The sequence below is a fragment of the Phalangium opilio genome, unplaced genomic scaffold, assembly GCF_054372755.1.
Source record: "Phalangium opilio isolate 3A_F unplaced genomic scaffold, DU_Popi_V2 ptg000352l_1, whole genome shotgun sequence".
In the NCBI taxonomy this organism is placed as follows: domain Eukaryota; kingdom Metazoa; phylum Arthropoda; class Arachnida; order Opiliones; family Phalangiidae; genus Phalangium; species Phalangium opilio.
In genome coordinates, this window is record NW_028324228.1 from 7677737 (window position 1) to 7696400 (window position 18664).

General features: G+C 37.3%; 7 non-coding genes across 7 annotated transcripts; all 7 read left to right on the forward strand.

The window, feature by feature from the left end:
• Positions 1–10097: 10097 nt before the first annotated feature.
• TRNAN-GUU (transfer RNA asparagine (anticodon GUU)) lies at positions 10098–10170 on the forward strand. Its single transcript has one exon. It is a non-coding gene; the product is annotated as a tRNA-Asn (tRNA).
• A 662-nt stretch (positions 10171–10832) lies between these two features.
• Positions 10833–10905, forward strand: TRNAN-GUU (transfer RNA asparagine (anticodon GUU)). The gene has a single exon. It is a non-coding gene; the product is annotated as a tRNA-Asn (tRNA).
• A 368-nt stretch (positions 10906–11273) lies between these two features.
• Positions 11274–11346, forward strand: TRNAN-GUU (transfer RNA asparagine (anticodon GUU)). The gene has a single exon. It is a non-coding gene; the product is annotated as a tRNA-Asn (tRNA).
• A 3010-nt stretch (positions 11347–14356) lies between these two features.
• Positions 14357–14429, forward strand: TRNAN-GUU (transfer RNA asparagine (anticodon GUU)). Its single transcript has one exon. It is a non-coding gene; the product is annotated as a tRNA-Asn (tRNA).
• Positions 14430–14650: 221 nt separating this feature from the next.
• Positions 14651–14723, forward strand: TRNAN-GUU (transfer RNA asparagine (anticodon GUU)). Its single transcript has one exon. It is a non-coding gene; the product is annotated as a tRNA-Asn (tRNA).
• Positions 14724–15385: 662 nt separating this feature from the next.
• Positions 15386–15458, forward strand: TRNAN-GUU (transfer RNA asparagine (anticodon GUU)). Its single transcript has one exon. It is a non-coding gene; the product is annotated as a tRNA-Asn (tRNA).
• A 368-nt stretch (positions 15459–15826) lies between these two features.
• Positions 15827–15899, forward strand: TRNAN-GUU (transfer RNA asparagine (anticodon GUU)). The gene has a single exon. It is a non-coding gene; the product is annotated as a tRNA-Asn (tRNA).
• The last annotated feature ends 2765 nt before the right edge of the window (positions 15900–18664 follow it).

The following is an 18664-nucleotide window of genomic DNA, read 5'->3' on the forward strand; positions in this document are numbered from 1 at the left end:
TTTTCTGTACACATTTTTTACCGAATTCAGCTTAAATATCTAGAAAATACTCATTAAAAGTGATTTCATCTCGATTGATCAATAAATAAAAATGTACCTCGATTTTTAATAACATTTTCAAAATCGACGTTTCTCGGCCAGAGAAGCACATTTTGAGTATTTTTTCACTTTTTTCAAATATAACCACTGAAACCATTATTTTTGTACTTTTTGCTTAAATTCAAGCAAGTGTAACGATATTCATTCAAAAAACTGTTTAAATTCACGTTTCAATAAGAAATCGTTGTCACGGATTTTGTATCTTGAAGAAAAAAAAACAAGCGATTTTTTCGGAAAACTTTAAAATGCATTTTTTTCTGTACAAATGTTTTACCGAATTCAGCTTAAATATCTATAAAATACTCATTAAAAGTGATTTCATCTCGATTGATCAATAAATAAAAATGTACCTCGATTTTTAATAACATTTTCAAAATCGACGTTTCTCGGCCAGAGAAGCACATTTTGAGTATTTTTTCACTTTTTTCAAATATAACCACTAAAACCATTATTTTTGTACTTTTTGCTTTAATTCAAGCATATGTAACGATATTCATTCAAAAACTGTTTAAATCCAATTTTCAACAAGAAATCGTTGTCACGGATTTTGTATCTTGAAGAAAAAAAACATGCGATTTTTTCGGTACACTTTTGAATGCATTTTTTTCTGGACAATTTTTTTACCGAATTCAGCTTAAATATCTATAAAATACTCATTAAAAGTGATTTCATCTCGATTGATCAATAAATAAAAATGTACCTTGATTTTTAATACCATTTTCAAAATTGACGTTTCTCGGCCAGAGAAGCACATTTTGAGTATTTTTTCACTATTTTCAAATATAACCACTGAAACCATTATTTTTGTACTTTTTGCTTAAATTCAAGCATATGTAACGATATTCATTCAAAAACTGTTTAAATCCAATTTTCAACAAGAAATCGTTGTCACGGATTTTGTATCTTGAAGAAAAAAAACATGCGATTTTTTCGGTACACTTTTGAATGCATTTTTTTCTGGACAATTTTTTTACCGAATTCAGCTTAAATATCTATAAAATACTCATTAAAAGTGATTTCATCTCGATTGATCAATAAATAAAAATGTACCTCGATTTTTAATAACATTTTCAAAATCGACGTTTCTCGACCAGAGAAGCACATTTTCCGAATTTTTTCACTATTTTCAAATATAATCACTGAAACCATAGTTTTTGTACTTTTTGTTTTAATTCATGTTAATGTAACGATATTCATTCAAAAATATGTTCAAATTCAATTTTCAATAAGAAATCGTTGTCACGGATTTTGTATCTTGAAGAAAAAAAACATGCGATTTTTTCGGAACAAATTTTTGACGGAATTATGCTTATTTACATATAAAATACTCATTGAAAGTGATTTCATCTCGATTGATCAATAAATAAAAATGTACCTCGATTTTTAATAACATTTTCAAAATCGACGTTTCTCGACCAGAGAAGCACATTTTGAGAATTTTTCACTATTTTCAAATATAACCAATGAAACCATTATTTTTTTACTTTTTGCTTAAATTCAAGCAAATGTAACGATATTCATTCAAAAAACTGTTTAAATTCAATTTTCAATAAGAAATCGTTGTCACGGATTTTGTATCTTGAAGAAAAAAAAACAAGCGATTTTTTCGGAAAACTTTAAAATGCATTTTTTTCTGTACACATTTTTTACCGAATTCAGCTTAAATATCTATAAAATACTCATTAAAAGTTATTTCATCTCGATTGATCAATAAATAAAAATGTACCTCGATTTTTAATACCATTTTCAAAATCGACGTTTCGCGGCCAGAGAAGCATATTTTGAGTATTTTTTCACTTTTTTCAAATATAACCACTAAAGCCATTATTTTTGTAATTTTTGCTTTAATTCAAGCAAATGTAACGATATTCAATCAAAAAACTTTAAATTCAATTTTGAATAAGAAATCGTTGTCACGGATTTTGTATCTTGAAGAAAAAAAACATGCGATTTTTTCGGTACACTTTTGAATGCATTTTTTTCTGGACAAATTTTTAACCTAATTCAGCTTAAATATCTATAAAATACTCATTAAAAGTGATTTCATCTCGATTGATAAATAAATAAAAATGTACCTCGATTTTTAATAACATTTTCAAAATCGACGTTTCTCGGCCAGAGAAGCATATTTTGAGTATTTTTTCACTTTTTTCAAATATAACCACTAAAGCCATTATTTTTGTAATTTTTGCTTTAATTCAAGCAAATGTAACGATATTCATTCAAAAACTGTTTAAATTCAATTTTCAATAAGAAATCGTTGTCACGGATTTTGTATCTTCAAGAAAAAAAAACAAGCGATTTTTTCGGAAAACTTTAAAATGCATTTTTTTCTGTACACATTTTTTACCGAATTCAGCTTAAATATCTAGAAAATACTCATTAAAAGTGATTTCATCTCGATTGATCAATAAATAAAAATGTACCTCGATTTTTAATAACATTTTCAAAATCGACGTTTCTCGGCCAGAGAAGCACATTTTGAGTATTTTTTCACTTTTTTCAAATATAACCACTGAAACCATTATTTTTGTACTTTTTGCTTAAATTCAAGCAAGTGTAACGATATTCATTCAAAAAACTGTTTAAATTCACGTTTCAATAAGAAATCGTTGTCACGGATTTTGTATCTTGAAGAAAAAAAAACAAGCGATTTTTTCGGAAAACTTTAAAATGCATTTTTTTCTGTACAAATGTTTTACCGAATTCAGCTTAAATATCTATAAAATACTCATTAAAAGTGATTTCATCTCGATTGATCAATAAATAAAAATGTACCTCGATTTTTAATAACATTTTCAAAATCGACGTTTCTCGGCCAGAGAAGCACATTTTGAGTATTTTTTCACTTTTTTCAAATATAACCACTAAAACCATTATTTTTGTACTTTTTGCTTTAATTCAAGCATATGTAACGATATTCATTCAAAAACTGTTTAAATCCAATTTTCAACAAGAAATCGTTGTCACGGATTTTGTATCTTGAAGAAAAAAAACATGCGATTTTTTCGGTACACTTTTGAATGCATTTTTTTCTGGACAATTTTTTTACCGAATTCAGCTTAAATATCTATAAAATACTCATTAAAAGTGATTTCATCTCGATTGATCAATAAATAAAAATGTACCTTGATTTTTAATACCATTTTCAAAATTGACGTTTCTCGGCCAGAGAAGCACATTTTGAGTATTTTTTCACTATTTTCAAATATAACCACTGAAACCATTATTTTTGTACTTTTTGCTTAAATTCAAGCATATGTAACGATATTCATTCAAAAACTGTTTAAATCCAATTTTCAACAAGAAATCGTTGTCACGGATTTTGTATCTTGAAGAAAAAAAACATGCGATTTTTTCGGTACACTTTTGAATGCATTTTTTTCTGGACAATTTTTTTACCGAATTCAGCTTAAATATCTATAAAATACTCATTAAAAGTGATTTCATCTCGATTGATCAATAAATAAAAATGTACCTCGATTTTTAATAACATTTTCAAAATCGACGTTTCTCGACCAGAGAAGCACATTTTCCGAATTTTTTCACTATTTTCAAATATAATCACTGAAACCATAGTTTTTGTACTTTTTGTTTTAATTCATGTTAATGTAACGATATTCATTCAAAAATATGTTCAAATTCAATTTTCAATAAGAAATCGTTGTCACGGATTTTGTATCTTGAAGAAAAAAAACATGCGATTTTTTCGGAACAAATTTTTGACGGAATTATGCTTATTTACATATAAAATACTCATTGAAAGTGATTTCATCTCGATTGATCAATAAATAAAAATGTACCTCGATTTTTAATAACATTTTCAAAATCGACGTTTCTCGACCAGAGAAGCACATTTTGAGAATTTTTCACTATTTTCAAATATAACCAATGAAACCATTATTTTTTTACTTTTTGCTTAAATTCAAGCAAATGTAACGATATTCATTCAAAAAACTGTTTAAATTCAATTTTCAATAAGAAATCGTTGTCACGGATTTTGTATCTTGAAGAAAAAAAAACAAGCGATTTTTTCGGAAAACTTTAAAATGCATTTTTTTCTGTACACATTTTTTACCGAATTCAGCTTAAATATCTATAAAATACTCATTAAAAGTTATTTCATCTCGATTGATCAATAAATAAAAATGTACCTCGATTTTTAATACCATTTTCAAAATCGACGTTTCGCGGCCAGAGAAGCATATTTTGAGTATTTTTTCACTTTTTTCAAATATAACCACTAAAGCCATTATTTTTGTAATTTTTGCTTTAATTCAAGCAAATGTAACGATATTCAATCAAAAAACTTTAAATTCAATTTTGAATAAGAAATCGTTGTCACGGATTTTGTATCTTGAAGAAAAAAAACATGCGATTTTTTCGGTACACTTTTGAATGCATTTTTTTCTGGACAAATTTTTAACCTAATTCAGCTTAAATATCTATAAAATACTCATTAAAAGTGATTTCATCTCGATTGATAAATAAATAAAAATGTACCTCGATTTTTAATAACATTTTCAAAATCGACGTTTCTCGGCCAGAGAAGCATATTTTGAGTATTTTTTCACTTTTTTCAAATATAACCACTAAAGCCATTATTTTTGTAATTTTTGCTTTAATTCAAGCAAATGTAACGATATTCATTCAAAAACTGTTTAAATTCAATTTTGAATAAGAAATCGTTGTCACGGATTTTGTATCTTGAAGAAAAAAAACATGCGATTTTTTCGGTACACTTTTGAATGCATTTTTTTCTGGACAAATTTTTAACCTTATTCAGCTTAAATATCTATAAAATACTCATTAAAAGTGATTTCATCTCGATTGATCAATAAATAAAAATGTACCTTGATTTTTAATACCATTTTCAAAATTGACGTTTCTCGGCCAGAGAAGCACATTTTGAGTATTTTTTCACTATTTTCAAATATAACCACTGAAACCATTATTTTTGTACTTTTTGCTTAAATTCAAGCAAATGTAACGATATTCATTCAAAAAACTGTTTAAATTCAATTTTCAATAAGAAATCGTTGTCACGGATTTTGTATCTTCAAGAAAAAAAACAAGCGATTTTTTCGGAAAACTTTAAAATGCATTTTTTTCTGTACACATTTTTTACCGAATTCAGCTTAAATATCTAGAAAATACTCATTAAAAGTGATTTCATCTCGATTGATCAATAAATAAAAATGTACCTCGATTTTTAATACCATTTTCAAAATTGACGTTTCTCGGCCAGAGAAGCACATTTTGAGTATTTTTTCACTATTTTCAAATATAACCACTGAAACCATTATTTTTGTACTTTTTGCTTTAATTCAAGCAAATGTAACGATATTCAATCAAAAAACTTTAAATTCAATTTTCAATAAGAAATCGTTGTCACGGATTTTGTATCTTGAAGAAAAAAAACATGCGATTTTTTCGGTACACTTTTGAATGCATTTTTTCTGGACAAATTTTTAACCTAATTCAGCTTAAATATCTATAAAATACTCATTAAAAGTGATTTCATCTCGATTGATCAATAAATAAAAATGTACCTCGATTTTTAATAACATTTTCAAAATCGACGTTTCTCGGCCAGAGAAGCATATTTTGAGTATTTTTTCACTTTTTTCTAATATAACCACTAAAACCATTATTTTTGTAATTTTTGCTTTAATTCAAGCAAATGTAACGATATTCATTCAAAAAATTGTTTAAATTCAATTTTGAATAAGAAATCGTTGTCACGGATCTTGTAACTTGAAGAAAAAAAACATGCGATTTTTTTCGGTACACTTTTGAATGCATTTTTTTCTGGACAAATTTTTAACCGAATTCAGCTTAAATATCTATAAAATACTCATTAAAAGTGATTTCATCTCGATTGATCAATAAATAAAAATGTACCTCGATTTTTAATAACATTTTCAAAATCGACGTTTCTCGGCCAGAGAAGCACATTTTGAGTATTTTTTCACTTTTTTCAAATATAACCACTAAAACCATTATTTTGTACTTTTTGCTTTAATTCAAGCATACGTAACGATATTCATTCAAAAACTGTTTAAATCCAATTTTCAACAAGAAATCGTTGTCACGGATTTTGTATCTTGAAGAAAAAAAACATGCGATTTTTTCGGTACACTTTTGAATGCATTTTTTTCTGGACAAATTTTTAACCGAATTCAGCTTAAATATCTATAAAATACTCATTAAAAGTGATTTCATCTCGATTGATCAATAAATAAAAATGTACCTTGATTTTTAATACCATTTTCAAAATTGACGTTTCTCGGCCAGAGAAGCACATTCTGAGTATTTTTTCACTATTTTCAAATATAACCACTGAAACCATTATTTTTGTACTTTTTGCTTTAATTCAAGCAAATGTAACGATATTCATTCAAAAAACTGTTCAAATTGAATTTTCAATAAGAAATTGTTGTCACGGATCTTGTATCTTGAAGAAAAAAAACATGCGATTTTTTCGGTACACTTTTTAATGCATTTTCTTTTGGACAAATTTTTGACCGAATTCAGCTTTATTACCTATAAAATGATCATTAAAAGTGATTTCATCTCGATTGATCAATAAATAAAAATGTACCGCGATTTTTAATAACATTTTCAAAAACGACGTTTCTCGACCAGAGAAGCACATTTTCCGAATTTTTTCACTATTTTCAAATATAATCACTGAAACCATAGTTTTTGTACTTTTTGTTTTAATTCATGTTAATGTAACGATATTCATTCAAAAAACTGTTCAAATTCAATTTTCAATAAGAAATCGTTGTCACGGATTTTGTATCTTGAAGAAAAAAACATGCGATTTTTTCGGTACACTTTTGAACGGATTTTTTTCTGGAAAAATTTTTGACCGAATTTAGCTAAAATACTTATAAAATACTCATTAAAAGTGATTTCATCTCGATTGATCAATAAATAAAAATGTACCTCGATTTTTAATAACATTTTCAAAATTGAATTTTCTCGACCAGAGAAGCACATTTTGAGAATTTTTTCACTATTTTCAAATATAACCAATGAAACCATTATTTTTGTACTTTTTGCTTTAATTCAAGCAAATGTAACGATATTCATTCAAAAAACTGTTCAAATTCAATTTTCAATAAGAAATCGTTGTCACGGATTTTGTATCTTGAAGAAAAAAAACATGCGATTTTTTCGGTACACTTTTGAATGCATTATTTTCTGGACAAATTTATGACCGAATTCAGCTTAATTATCTATAAAATACAAAGTGATTTCATCTCGATTGATCAATAAATAAAAATGTACCTCAATTTTTAATAACATTTTCAAAATCGACATTTCTCGACCAGAGAAGTACATTTTGAGAATTTTTTCACAATTTTCAAATATAACCAATGAAACCATTATTTTTGTACTTTTTGCTTTAATTCAAGCAAATGTAACGATATTCATTCAAAAAACTGTTCAAATTCAATTTTCAATAAGAAATCATTGTCACGGATTTTTTATCTTGAAGAAAAAAACATGCGATTTTTTCGGTACGCTTTTTAATGCATTATTTTCTGGACATATTTATGACCCAATTCAGCTTATTTACCTATAAAATACTCATTAAAAGTGATTTCATCTCGATTGATCAATAAGTAAAAATGTACCTCGATTTTTAATAACATTTTCAAAATCGACGTTTTTCGACCAGAGAAGCACATTTTGAGAATTTTTCACTATTTTCAAATATAATCAATGAAACCATTATTTTTGTACTTTTTGCTTTAATTCAAGCAAATGTAACGATATTCATTCAAAAAACTGTTCAAATTCAATTTTCAATAAGAAATCGTTGTCACGGATTTTGTATCTTGAAGAAAAAAAAATGCTATTTTTTCGGTACACTTTTTAATGCATTTTCTTCTGGACAAATTTTTGACCGAATTCAGCTTAATTACCTATAAAATACAAAGTGATTTCATCTCGATTGATCAATAAATAAAAATGTACCTTGATTTTTAATACCATTTTCAAAATCGACGTTTCTCGGCCAGAGAAGCATATTTTGAGTATTTTTTCACTATTTTCAAATATAACCACTGAAACCATTATTTTTGTACTTTTTGCTTAAATTCAAGCAAATGTAACGATATTCATTCAAAAAACTGTTTAAATTCAATTTTCAATAAGAAATCGTTGTCACGGATTTTGTATCTTGAAGAAAAAAAAACAAGCGATTTTTTCGGAAAACTTTAAAATGCATTTTTTTCTGTACAAATTTTTTACCGAATTCAGCTTAAATATCTATAAAATACTCATTAAAAGTGATTTCATCTCGATTGATCAATAAATAAAAATGTACCTCGATTTTTAATACCATTTTCAAAATTGACGTTTCTCGGCCAGAGATGCACATTCTGAGTATTTTTTCACTATTTTCAAATATAACCACTGAAACCATTATTTTTGTACTTTTTGCTTTAATTCAAGCAAATGTAACGATATTCATTCAAAAAACTGTTCAAATTGAATTTTCAATAAGAAATTGTTGTCACGGATCTTGTATCTTGAAGAAAAAAAACATGCGATTTTTTCGGTACACTTTTTAATGCATTTTCTTTTGGACAAATTTTTGACCGAATTCAGCTTTATTACCTATAAAATACTCATTAAAAGTGATTTCATCTCGATTGATCAATAAATAAATATGTACCGCGATTTTTAATAACATTTTCAAAAACGACGTTTCTCGACCAGAGAAGCACATTTTCCGAATTTTTTCACTATTTTCAAATATAACCAATGAAACCATTATTTTTGTACTTTTTGCTTTAATTCAAGCAAATGTAACGATATTCATTCAAAAAACTGTTCAAATTCAATTTTCAATAAGAAATCATTGTCACGGATTTTTTATCTTGAAGAAAAAAACATGCGATTTTTTCGGTACGCTTTTTAACAATACCTGACGAACATTTAATCTTTGGGCTTCCGTGGCGCAATGGTTAGCGCGTTCGGCTGTTAACCGAAAGGTTGGTGGTTCGAGCCCATCCGTGAGCGGTGTTGTGAGGTCTCAGATGTGACGTAAAAAGTCAAAGTTTTTCCACAATACCTGACGAACATTTAATTTTTGGGCTTACTTGGCGCAATGGTTAGAGCGTTCAGCTGTTATTCAAAAGGTTTGTGGTTCGAGCCCATCCGGGAGCGGTGTTGTGAAGTCTCAGATGTGACGTAAAAAGTCAAAGTTTTTCCACAATACCTGTCGACCATTTCATTTCTGAGCTTCCTTGGCTCCATGGTTAGCGTGTTCGGATGTTAACCTTAAGGTTGGTGGTTCGAGCCCACCCGGGAGCAGTGTTGTGAAGTCTCAAATGTAACGTAAAAAGTCAAAGTTTTTCCACAATACCTGACGACCATTTCATTTCTGAGCTTCCGTGGCGCAATGGTTAGCGCGTTCGGCTGTTAACCGAAAGGTTGGTGGTTCGAGCCCATCCGTGAGCGGTGTTGTGAGGTCTCAGATGTGACGTAAAAAGTCAAAGTTTTTCCACAATACCTGACGAACATTTAATTTTTGGGCTTCCGTGGCGCAATGGTTAGCGCGTTCGGCTGTTAACCGAAAGGTTGGCGGTTCGAGCCCACCCGGGAGCGGTGTTGTGAGATCTCAAACGTAGTGTCAAATGCCAAAGTTTTTCCACAATACCTGACAAACATTTAATCTTTGGGCTTCCGTGGCGCAATGGTTAGCGCGTTCGGGTGTTAACTGAAAGGTTGGTGGTTCGAGACCATCCGGGAGCGGTGTTGTGAGGTCTCAGATGTGACGTAAAAAGTCAAAGTTTTTCCACAATACCTGACGAACATTTAATCTTTGGGCTTCCGTGGCGCAATGGTTAGCGTGTTCGGCTGTTAACCGAAAAATTGGTGGTTCGAACCCATCCGTGAGCGGTGTTGTGAGGTCTCAGATGTGACGTAAAAAGTCAAAGTTTTTCCACAATGCCTGACGAACATTTAATTTTTGGGCTTCCGTGGCGCAATGGTTAGCGCGTTCGGCTGTTAACCGAAAGGTTGGTGGTTCGAGCCCACCCGGGAGCGGTGTTGTGAAATCTCACATGTAACGTAAAAATCCAAAGTTTTTCCACAATACCTGACGAACATTTAATCTTTGGGCTTCCGTTGCGCAATGGTTAACGCCGTCGGCTGTTAACCGAAAGGTTGGTGGTTCGAGCCCATCCGTGAGCGGTGTTGTGAGGTCTCAGATGTGACGTAAAAAGTCAAAGTTTTTCCACAATACCTGACGAACATTTATTTTTTGGGCTTCCGTGGCGCAATGGTTAGCGCGTTCGGGTGTTAACTGAAAGGTTGGTGGTTCGAGCCCATCCGGGAGCGGTGTTGTGAGGTCTCAGATGTGACGTAAAAAGTCAAAGTTTTTCCACAATACCTGACGAACATTTAATTTTTGGGCTTCCGTGGCGCAATGGTTAGCGCGTTCGGGTGTTAACTGAAAGGTTGGTGGTTCGAGCCCATCCGGGAGCGGTGTTGTGAGGTCTCAGATGTGACGTAAAAAGTCAAAGTTTTTCCACAATACCTGACGACCATTTCATTTCTGAGCTTCCGTGGCGCAATGGTTAGCGCGTTCGGCTGTTAACCGAAAGGTTGGTGGTTCGAGCCCATCCGTGAGCGGTGTTGTGAGGTCTCAGATGTGACGTAAAAAGTCAAAGTTTTTCCACAATACCTGACGAACATTTAATTTTTGGGCTTCCGTGGCGCAATGGTTAGCGCGTTCGGCTGTTAACCGAAAGGTTGGTGGTTCGAGCCCACCCGGGAGCGGTGTTGTGAGATCTCAAACGTAGTGTCAAATGCCAAAGTTTTTCCACAATACCTGACAAACATTTAATCTTTGGGCTTCCGTGGCGCAATGGTTAGCGCGTTCGGGTGTTAACTGAAAGGTTGGTGGTTCGAGACCATCCGGGAGCGGTGTTGTGAGGTCTCAGATGTGACGTAAAAAGTCAAAGTTTTTCCACAATACCTGACGAACATTTAATCTTTGGGCTTCCGTGGCGCAATGGTTAGCGCGTTCGGCTGTTAACCGAAAAATTGGTGGTTCGAACCCATCCGTGAGCGGTGTTGTGAGGTCTCAGATGTGACGTAAAAAGTCAAAGTTTTTCCACAATACCTGACGAACATTTAATTTTTGGGCTTCCGTGGCGCAATGGTTAGCGCGTTCGGCTGTTAACCGAAAGGTTGGTGGTTCGAGCCCACCCGGGAGCGGTGTTGTGAAATCTCACATGTAACGTAAAAATCCAAAGTTTTTCCACAATACCTGACGAACATTTAATCTTTGGGCTTCCGTTGCGCAATGGTTAACGCCGTCGGCTGTTAACCGAAAGGTTGGTGGTTCGAGCCCATCCGGGAGCTGTGTTGTGAGGTCTTAGATGTAACGTAAAATTCAGAGTTTTTTAAATATAACTGACGAACATTCAATTTTTGGGCTTCCGTGGCGCAAAGGTTAGAGCGTTTAGCTGTTATTCAAAAGGTTTGTGGTTCGAGCACATCCGGGAGCGGTGTTGTGAAGTCTCAGATGTGACGTAAAAAGTCAAAGTTTTTCCACAATACCTGACGAACATTTAATCTTTGGGCTTCCGTGGCGCAATGGTTAGCGCGTTCGGCTGTTAACCGAAAGGTTGGCGGTTCGAGCCCACCCGGGAGCGGTGTTGTGAGATCTCACATGTAACGTAAAAATCCGAAGTTTTTCCACAATACCTGACGAACATTTAATCTTTGGGCTTCCGTTGCGCAATGTTTAACGCCGTCGGCTGTTAACCGAAAGGTTGGTGGTTCGAGCCCATCCGGGAGCGGTGTTGTGAGGTCTTAGATGTAACGTAAAATTCAGAGTTTTTTAAAAATATCTGACGAACATTTAATTTTTGGGCTTCCGTGGCGCAATGGTTAGCGCGTTCAGCTGTTATTCAAAAGGTTTGAGGTTCGAGCCCATCCGGGAGCGGTGTTTTGAAGTCTCGGATGTGACGTACAAAGTCAGAGTTTTTCCACAATACCTGACGACCATTTCATTTCTGAGCTTCCTTGGCTCGAAGGTTAGCGCGTTCGGATGTTAACCAAAAGGTTGGTGGTTCGAGCCCACCCGGCTGCCGTGTTGTGAAGTCTCAAATGTAACGTAAAAAGCCAAAGTTTTTCCACAATACCTGACGACCGTTTAATTTTTCAGCTTCCGTGGCGCAATGGTTAGTGCGTTCGGCTGTTAACCGAAAGGTTGGTGGTTCGAGCCCACCCGGGAGCGGTGTTGTGAGATCTCAAACGTAATGTCAAATGCCAAAGTTTTTCCACAATACCTGACAAACATTTAATCTTTGGGCTTCCGTGGCGCAATGGTTAGCGCGTTCGGCTGTTAACTGAAAGGTTGGTGGTTCGAGACCATCCGGGAGCGGTGTTGTGAGGTCTCAGATGTGACGTAAAAAGTCAAAGTTTTTCCACAATACCTGACGAACATTTAATCTTTGGGCTTCCGTGGCGCAATGGTTAGCGCGTTCGGCTGTTAACCGAAAGGTTGGTGGTTCGAGCCCATCCGTGAGCGGTGTTGTGAGGTCTCAGATGTGACGTAAAAATTCAAAGTTTTTCCACAATACCTGACGAACATTTAATTTTTGGGCTTACTTGGCGCAATGGTTAGAGCGTTCAGCTGTTATTCAAAAGGTTTGTGGTTCGAGCCCATCCGGGAGCGGTGTTGTGAAGTCTCAGATGTGACGTAAAAAGTCAAAGTTTTTCCACAATACCTGTCGACCATTTCATTTCTGAGCTTCCTTGGCTCCATGGTTAGCGTGTTCGGATGTTAACCTTAAGGTTGGTGGTTCGAGCCCACCCGGGAGCAGTGTTGTGAAGTCTCAAATGTAACGTAAAAAGTCAAAGTTTTTCCACATACCTGACGACCATTTAATTTTTGAGCTTCCGTGGCGCAATGGTTAGCGCGTTCGGCTGTTAACCGAAAGGTTGGTGGTTCGAGCCCATCCGGGAGCGGTGTTGTTAGGTCTCAGATGTGACGTAAAAAGTCAAAGTTTTTCCACAATACCTGACGACCATTTCATTTCTGAGCTTCCGTGGCGCAATGGTTAGCGCGTTCGGCTGTTAACCGAAAGGTTGGTTTTTCGAGCCCATCCGTGAGCGGTGTGGTGAGGTCTCAGATGTGACGTAAAAAGTCAAAGTTTTTCCACAATACCTGACGAACATTTAATTTTTGGGCTTCCGTGGCTTAATGGTTAGCGCGTTCGGCTGTTAACCGAAAGGTTGGCGGTTCGAGCCCACCCGGGAGCGGTGTTGTGAGATCTCACATGTAACGTAAAAATCCGAAGTTTTTCCACAATACCTGACGAACATTTAATCTTTGGGCTTCCGTTGCGCAATGTTTAACGCCGTCGGCTGTTAACCGAAAGGTTGGTGGTTCGAGCCCATCCGGGAGCGGTGTTGTGAGGTCTTAGATGTAACGTAAAATTCAGAGTTTTTTAAAAATATCTGACGAACATTTAATTTTTGGGCTTCCGTGGCGCAATGGTTAGCGCGTTCAGCTGTTATTCAAAAGGTTTGAGGTTCGAGCCCATCCGGGAGCGGTGTTTTGAAGTCTCGGATGTGACGTACAAAGTCAGAGTTTTTCCACAATACCTGACGACCATTTCATTTCTGAGCTTCCTTGGCTCGAAGGTTAGCGCGTTCGGATGTTAACCAAAAGGTTGGTGGTTCGAGCCCACCCGGCTGCCGTGTTGTGAAGTCTCAAATGTAACGTAAAAAGCCAAAGTTTTTCCACAATACCTGACGACCGTTTAATTTTTGAGCTTCCGTGGCGCAATGGTTAGTGCGTTCGGCTGTTAACCGAAAGGTTGGTGGTTCGAGCCCACCCGGGAGCGGTGTTGTGAGATCTCAAACGTAGTGTCAAATGCCAAAGTTTTTCCACAATACCTGACAAACATTTAATCTTTGGTATTCCGTGGCGCAATGGTTAGCGCGTTCGGCTGTTAACTGAAAGGTTGGTGGTTCGAGACCATCCGGGAGCGGTGTTGTGAGGTCTCAGATGTGACGTAAAAAGTCAAAGTTTTTCCACAATACCTGACGAACATTTAATCTTTGGGCTTCCGTGGCGCAATGGTTAGCGTGTTCGGCTGTTAACCGAAAAATTGGTGGTTCGAACCCATCCGTGAGCGGTGTTGTGAGGTCTCAGATGTGACGTAAAAAGTCAAAGTTTTTCCACAATACCTGACGAACATTTAATTTTTGGGCTTCCGTGGCGCAATGGTTAGCGCGTTCGGCTGTTAACCGAAAGGTTGGTGGTTCGAGCCCACCCGGGAGCGGTGTTGTGAAATCTCACATGTAACGTAAAAATCCAAAGTTTTTCCACAATACCTGACGAACATTTAATCTTTGGGCTTCCGTTGCGCAATGGTTAACGCCGTCGGCTGTTAACCGAAAGGTTGGTGGTTCGAGCCCATCCGTGAGCGGTGTTGTGAGGTCTCAGATGTGACGTAAAAAGTCAAAGTTTTTCCACAATACCTGACGAACATTTAATTTTTGGGCTTCCGTGGCGCAATGGTTAGCGCGTTCGGCTGTTAACCGAAAGGTTGGTGGTTCGAGCCCACCCGGGAGCGGTGTTGTGAAATCTCACATGTAACGTAAAAATCCAAAGTTTTTCCACAATACCTGACGAACATTTAATCTTTGGGCTTCCGTTGCGCAATGGTTAACGCCGTCGGCTGTTAACCGAAAGGTTGGTGGTTCGAGCCCATCCGTGAGCGGTGTTGTGAGGTCTCAGATGTGACGTAAAAAGTCAAAGTTTTTCCACAATACCTGACGAACATTTATTTTTTGGGCTTCCGTGGCGCAATGGTTAGCGCGTTCGGGTGTTAACTGAAAGGTTGGTGGTTCGAGCCCATCCGGGAGCGGTGTTGTGAGGTCTCAGATGTGACGTAAAAAGTCAAAGTTTTTCCACAATACCTGACGAACATTTAATTTTTGGGCTTCCGTGGCGCAATGGTTAGCGCGTTCGGGTGTTAACTGAAAGGTTGGTGGTTCGAGCCCATCCGGGAGCGGTGTTGTGAGGTCTCAGATGTGACGTAAAAAGTCAAAGTTTTTCCACAATACCTGACGACCATTTCATTTCTGAGCTTCCGTGGCGCAATGGTTAGCGCGTTCGGCTGTTAACCGAAAGGTTGGTGGTTCGAGCCCATCCGTGAGCGGTGTTGTGAGGTCTCAGATGTGACGTAAAAAGTCAAAGTTTTTCCACAATACCTGACGAACATTTAATTTTTGGGCTTCCGTGGCGCAATGGTTAGCGCGTTCGGCTGTTAACCGAAAGGTTGGTGGTTCGAGCCCACCCGGGAGCGGTGTTGTGAGATCTCAAACGTAGTGTCAAATGCCAAAGTTTTTCCACAATACCTGACAAACATTTAATCTTTGGGCTTCCGTGGCGCAATGGTTAGCGCGTTCGGGTGTTAACTGAAAGGTTGGTGGTTCGAGACCATCCGGGAGCGGTGTTGTGAGGTCTCAGATGTGACGTAAAAAGTCAAAGTTTTTCCACAATACCTGACGAACATTTAATCTTTGGGCTTCCGTGGCGCAATGGTTAGCGCGTTCGGCTGTTAACCGAAAAATTGGTGGTTCGAACCCATCCGTGAGCGGTGTTGTGAGGTCTCAGATGTGACGTAAAAAGTCAAAGTTTTTCCACAATACCTGACGAACATTTAATTTTTGGGCTTCCGTGGCGCAATGGTTAGCGCGTTCGGCTGTTAACCGAAAGGTTGGTGGTTCGAGCCCACCCGGGAGCGGTGTTGTGAAATCTCACATGTAACGTAAAAATCCAAAGTTTTTCCACAATACCTGACGAACATTTAATCTTTGGGCTTCCGTTGCGCAATGGTTAACGCCGTCGGCTGTTAACCGAAAGGTTGGTGGTTCGAGCCCATCCGGGAGCTGTGTTGTGAGGTCTTAGATGTAACGTAAAATTCAGAGTTTTTTAAATATAACTGACGAACATTCAATTTTTGGGCTTCCGTGGCGCAAAGGTTAGAGCGTTTAGCTGTTATTCAAAAGGTTTGTGGTTCGAGCACATCCGGGAGCGGTGTTGTGAAGTCTCAGATGTGACGTAAAAAGTCAAAGTTTTTCCACAATACCTGACGAACATTTAATCTTTGGGCTTCCGTGGCGCAATGGTTAGCGCGTTCGGCTGTTAACCGAAAGGTTGGCGGTTCGAGCCCACCCGGGAGCGGTGTTGTGAGATCTCACATGTAACGTAAAAATCCGAAGTTTTTCCACAATACCTGACGAACATTTAATCTTTGGGCTTCCGTTGCGCAATGTTTAACGCCGTCGGCTGTTAACCGAAAGGTTGGTGGTTCGAGCCCATCCGGGAGCGGTGTTGTGAGGTCTTAGATGTAACGTAAAATTCAGAGTTTTTTAAAAATATCTGACGAACATTTAATTTTTGGGCTTCCGTGGCGCAATGGTTAGCGCGTTCAGCTGTTATTCAAAAGGTTTGAGGTTCGAGCCCATCCGGGAGCGGTGTTTTGAAGTCTCGGATGTGACGTACAAAGTCAGAGTTTTTCCACAATACCTGACGACCATTTCATTTCTGAGCTTCCTTGGCTCGAAGGTTAGCGCGTTCGGATGTTAACCAAAAGGTTGGTGGTTCGAGCCCACCCGGCTGCCGTGTTGTGAAGTCTCAAATGTAACGTAAAAAGCCAAAGTTTTTCCACAATACCTGACGACCGTTTAATTTTTCAGCTTCCGTGGCGCAATGGTTAGTGCGTTCGGCTGTTAACCGAAAGGTTGGTGGTTCGAGCCCACCCGGGAGCGGTGTTGTGAGATCTCAAACGTAATGTCAAATGCCAAAGTTTTTCCACAATACCTGACAAACATTTAATCTTTGGGCTTCCGTGGCGCAATGGTTAGCGCGTTCGGCTGTTAACTGAAAGGTTGGTGGTTCGAGACCATCCGGGAGCGGTGTTGTGAGGTCTCAGATGTGACGTAAAAAGTCAAAGTTTTTCCACAATACCTGACGAACATTTAATCTTTGGGCTTCCGTGGCGCAATGGTTAGCGCGTTCGGCTGTTAACCGAAAGGTTGGTGGTTCGAGCCCATCCGTGAGCGGTGTTGTGAGGTCTCAGATGTGACGTAAAAATTCAAAGTTTTTCCACAATACCTGACGAACATTTAATTTTTGGGCTTACTTGGCGCAATGGTTAGAGCGTTCAGCTGTTATTCAAAAGGTTTGTGGTTCGAGCCCATCCGGGAGCGGTGTTGTGAAGTCTCAGATGTGACGTAAAAAGTCAAAGTTTTTCCACAATACCTGTCGACCATTTCATTTCTGAGCTTCCTTGGCTCCATGGTTAGCGTGTTCGGATGTTAACCTTAAGGTTGGTGGTTCGAGCCCACCCGGGAGCAGTGTTGTGAAGTCTCAAATGTAACGTAAAAAGTCAAAGTTTTTCCACATACCTGACGACCATTTAATTTTTGAGCTTCCGTGGCGCAATGGTTAGCGCGTTCGGCTGTTAACCGAAAGGTTGGTGGTTCGAGCCCATCCGGGAGCGGTGTTGTTAGGTCTCAGATGTGACGTAAAAAGTCAAAGTTTTTCCACAATACCTGACGACCATTTCATTTCTGAGCTTCCGTGGCGCAATGGTTAGCGCGTTCGGCTGTTAACCGAAAGGTTGGTTTTTCGAGCCCATCCGTGAGCGGTGTGGTGAGGTCTCAGATGTGACGTAAAAAGTCAAAGTTTTTCCACAATACCTGACGAACATTTAATTTTTGGGCTTCCGTGGCTTAATGGTTAGCGCGTTCGGCTGTTAACCGAAAGGTTGGCGGTTCGAGCCCACCCGGGAGCGGTGTTGTGAGATCTCACATGTAACGTAAAAATCCGAAGTTTTTCCACAATACCTGACGAACATTTAATCTTTGGGCTTCCGTTGCGCAATGTTTAACGCCGTCGGCTGTTAACCGAAAGGTTGGTGGTTCGAGCCCATCCGGGAGCGGTGTTGTGAGGTCTTAGATGTAACGTAAAATTCAGAGTTTTTTAAAAATATCTGACGAACATTTAATTTTTGGGCTTCCGTGGCGCAATGGTTAGCGCGTTCAGCTGTTATTCAAAAGGTTTGAGGTTCGAGCCCATCCGGGAGCGGTGTTTTGAAGTCTCGGATGTGACGTACAAAGTCAGAGTTTTTCCACAATACCTGACGACCATTTCATTTCTGAGCTTCCTTGGCTCGAAGGTTAGCGCGTTCGGATGTTAACCAAAAGGTTGGTGGTTCGAGCCCACCCGGCTGCCGTGTTGTGAAGTCTCAAATGTAACGTAAAAAGCCAAAGTTTTTCCACAATACCTGACGACCGTTTAATTTTTGAGCTTCCGTGGCGCAATGGTTAGTGCGTTCGGCTGTTAACCGAAAGGTTGGTGGTTCGAGCCCACCCGGGAGCGGTGTTGTGAGATCTCAAACGTAGTGTCAAATGCCAAAGTTTTTCCACAATACCTGACAAACATTTAATCTTTGGTATTCCGTGGCGCAATGGTTAGCGCGTTCGGCTGTTAACTGAAAGGTTG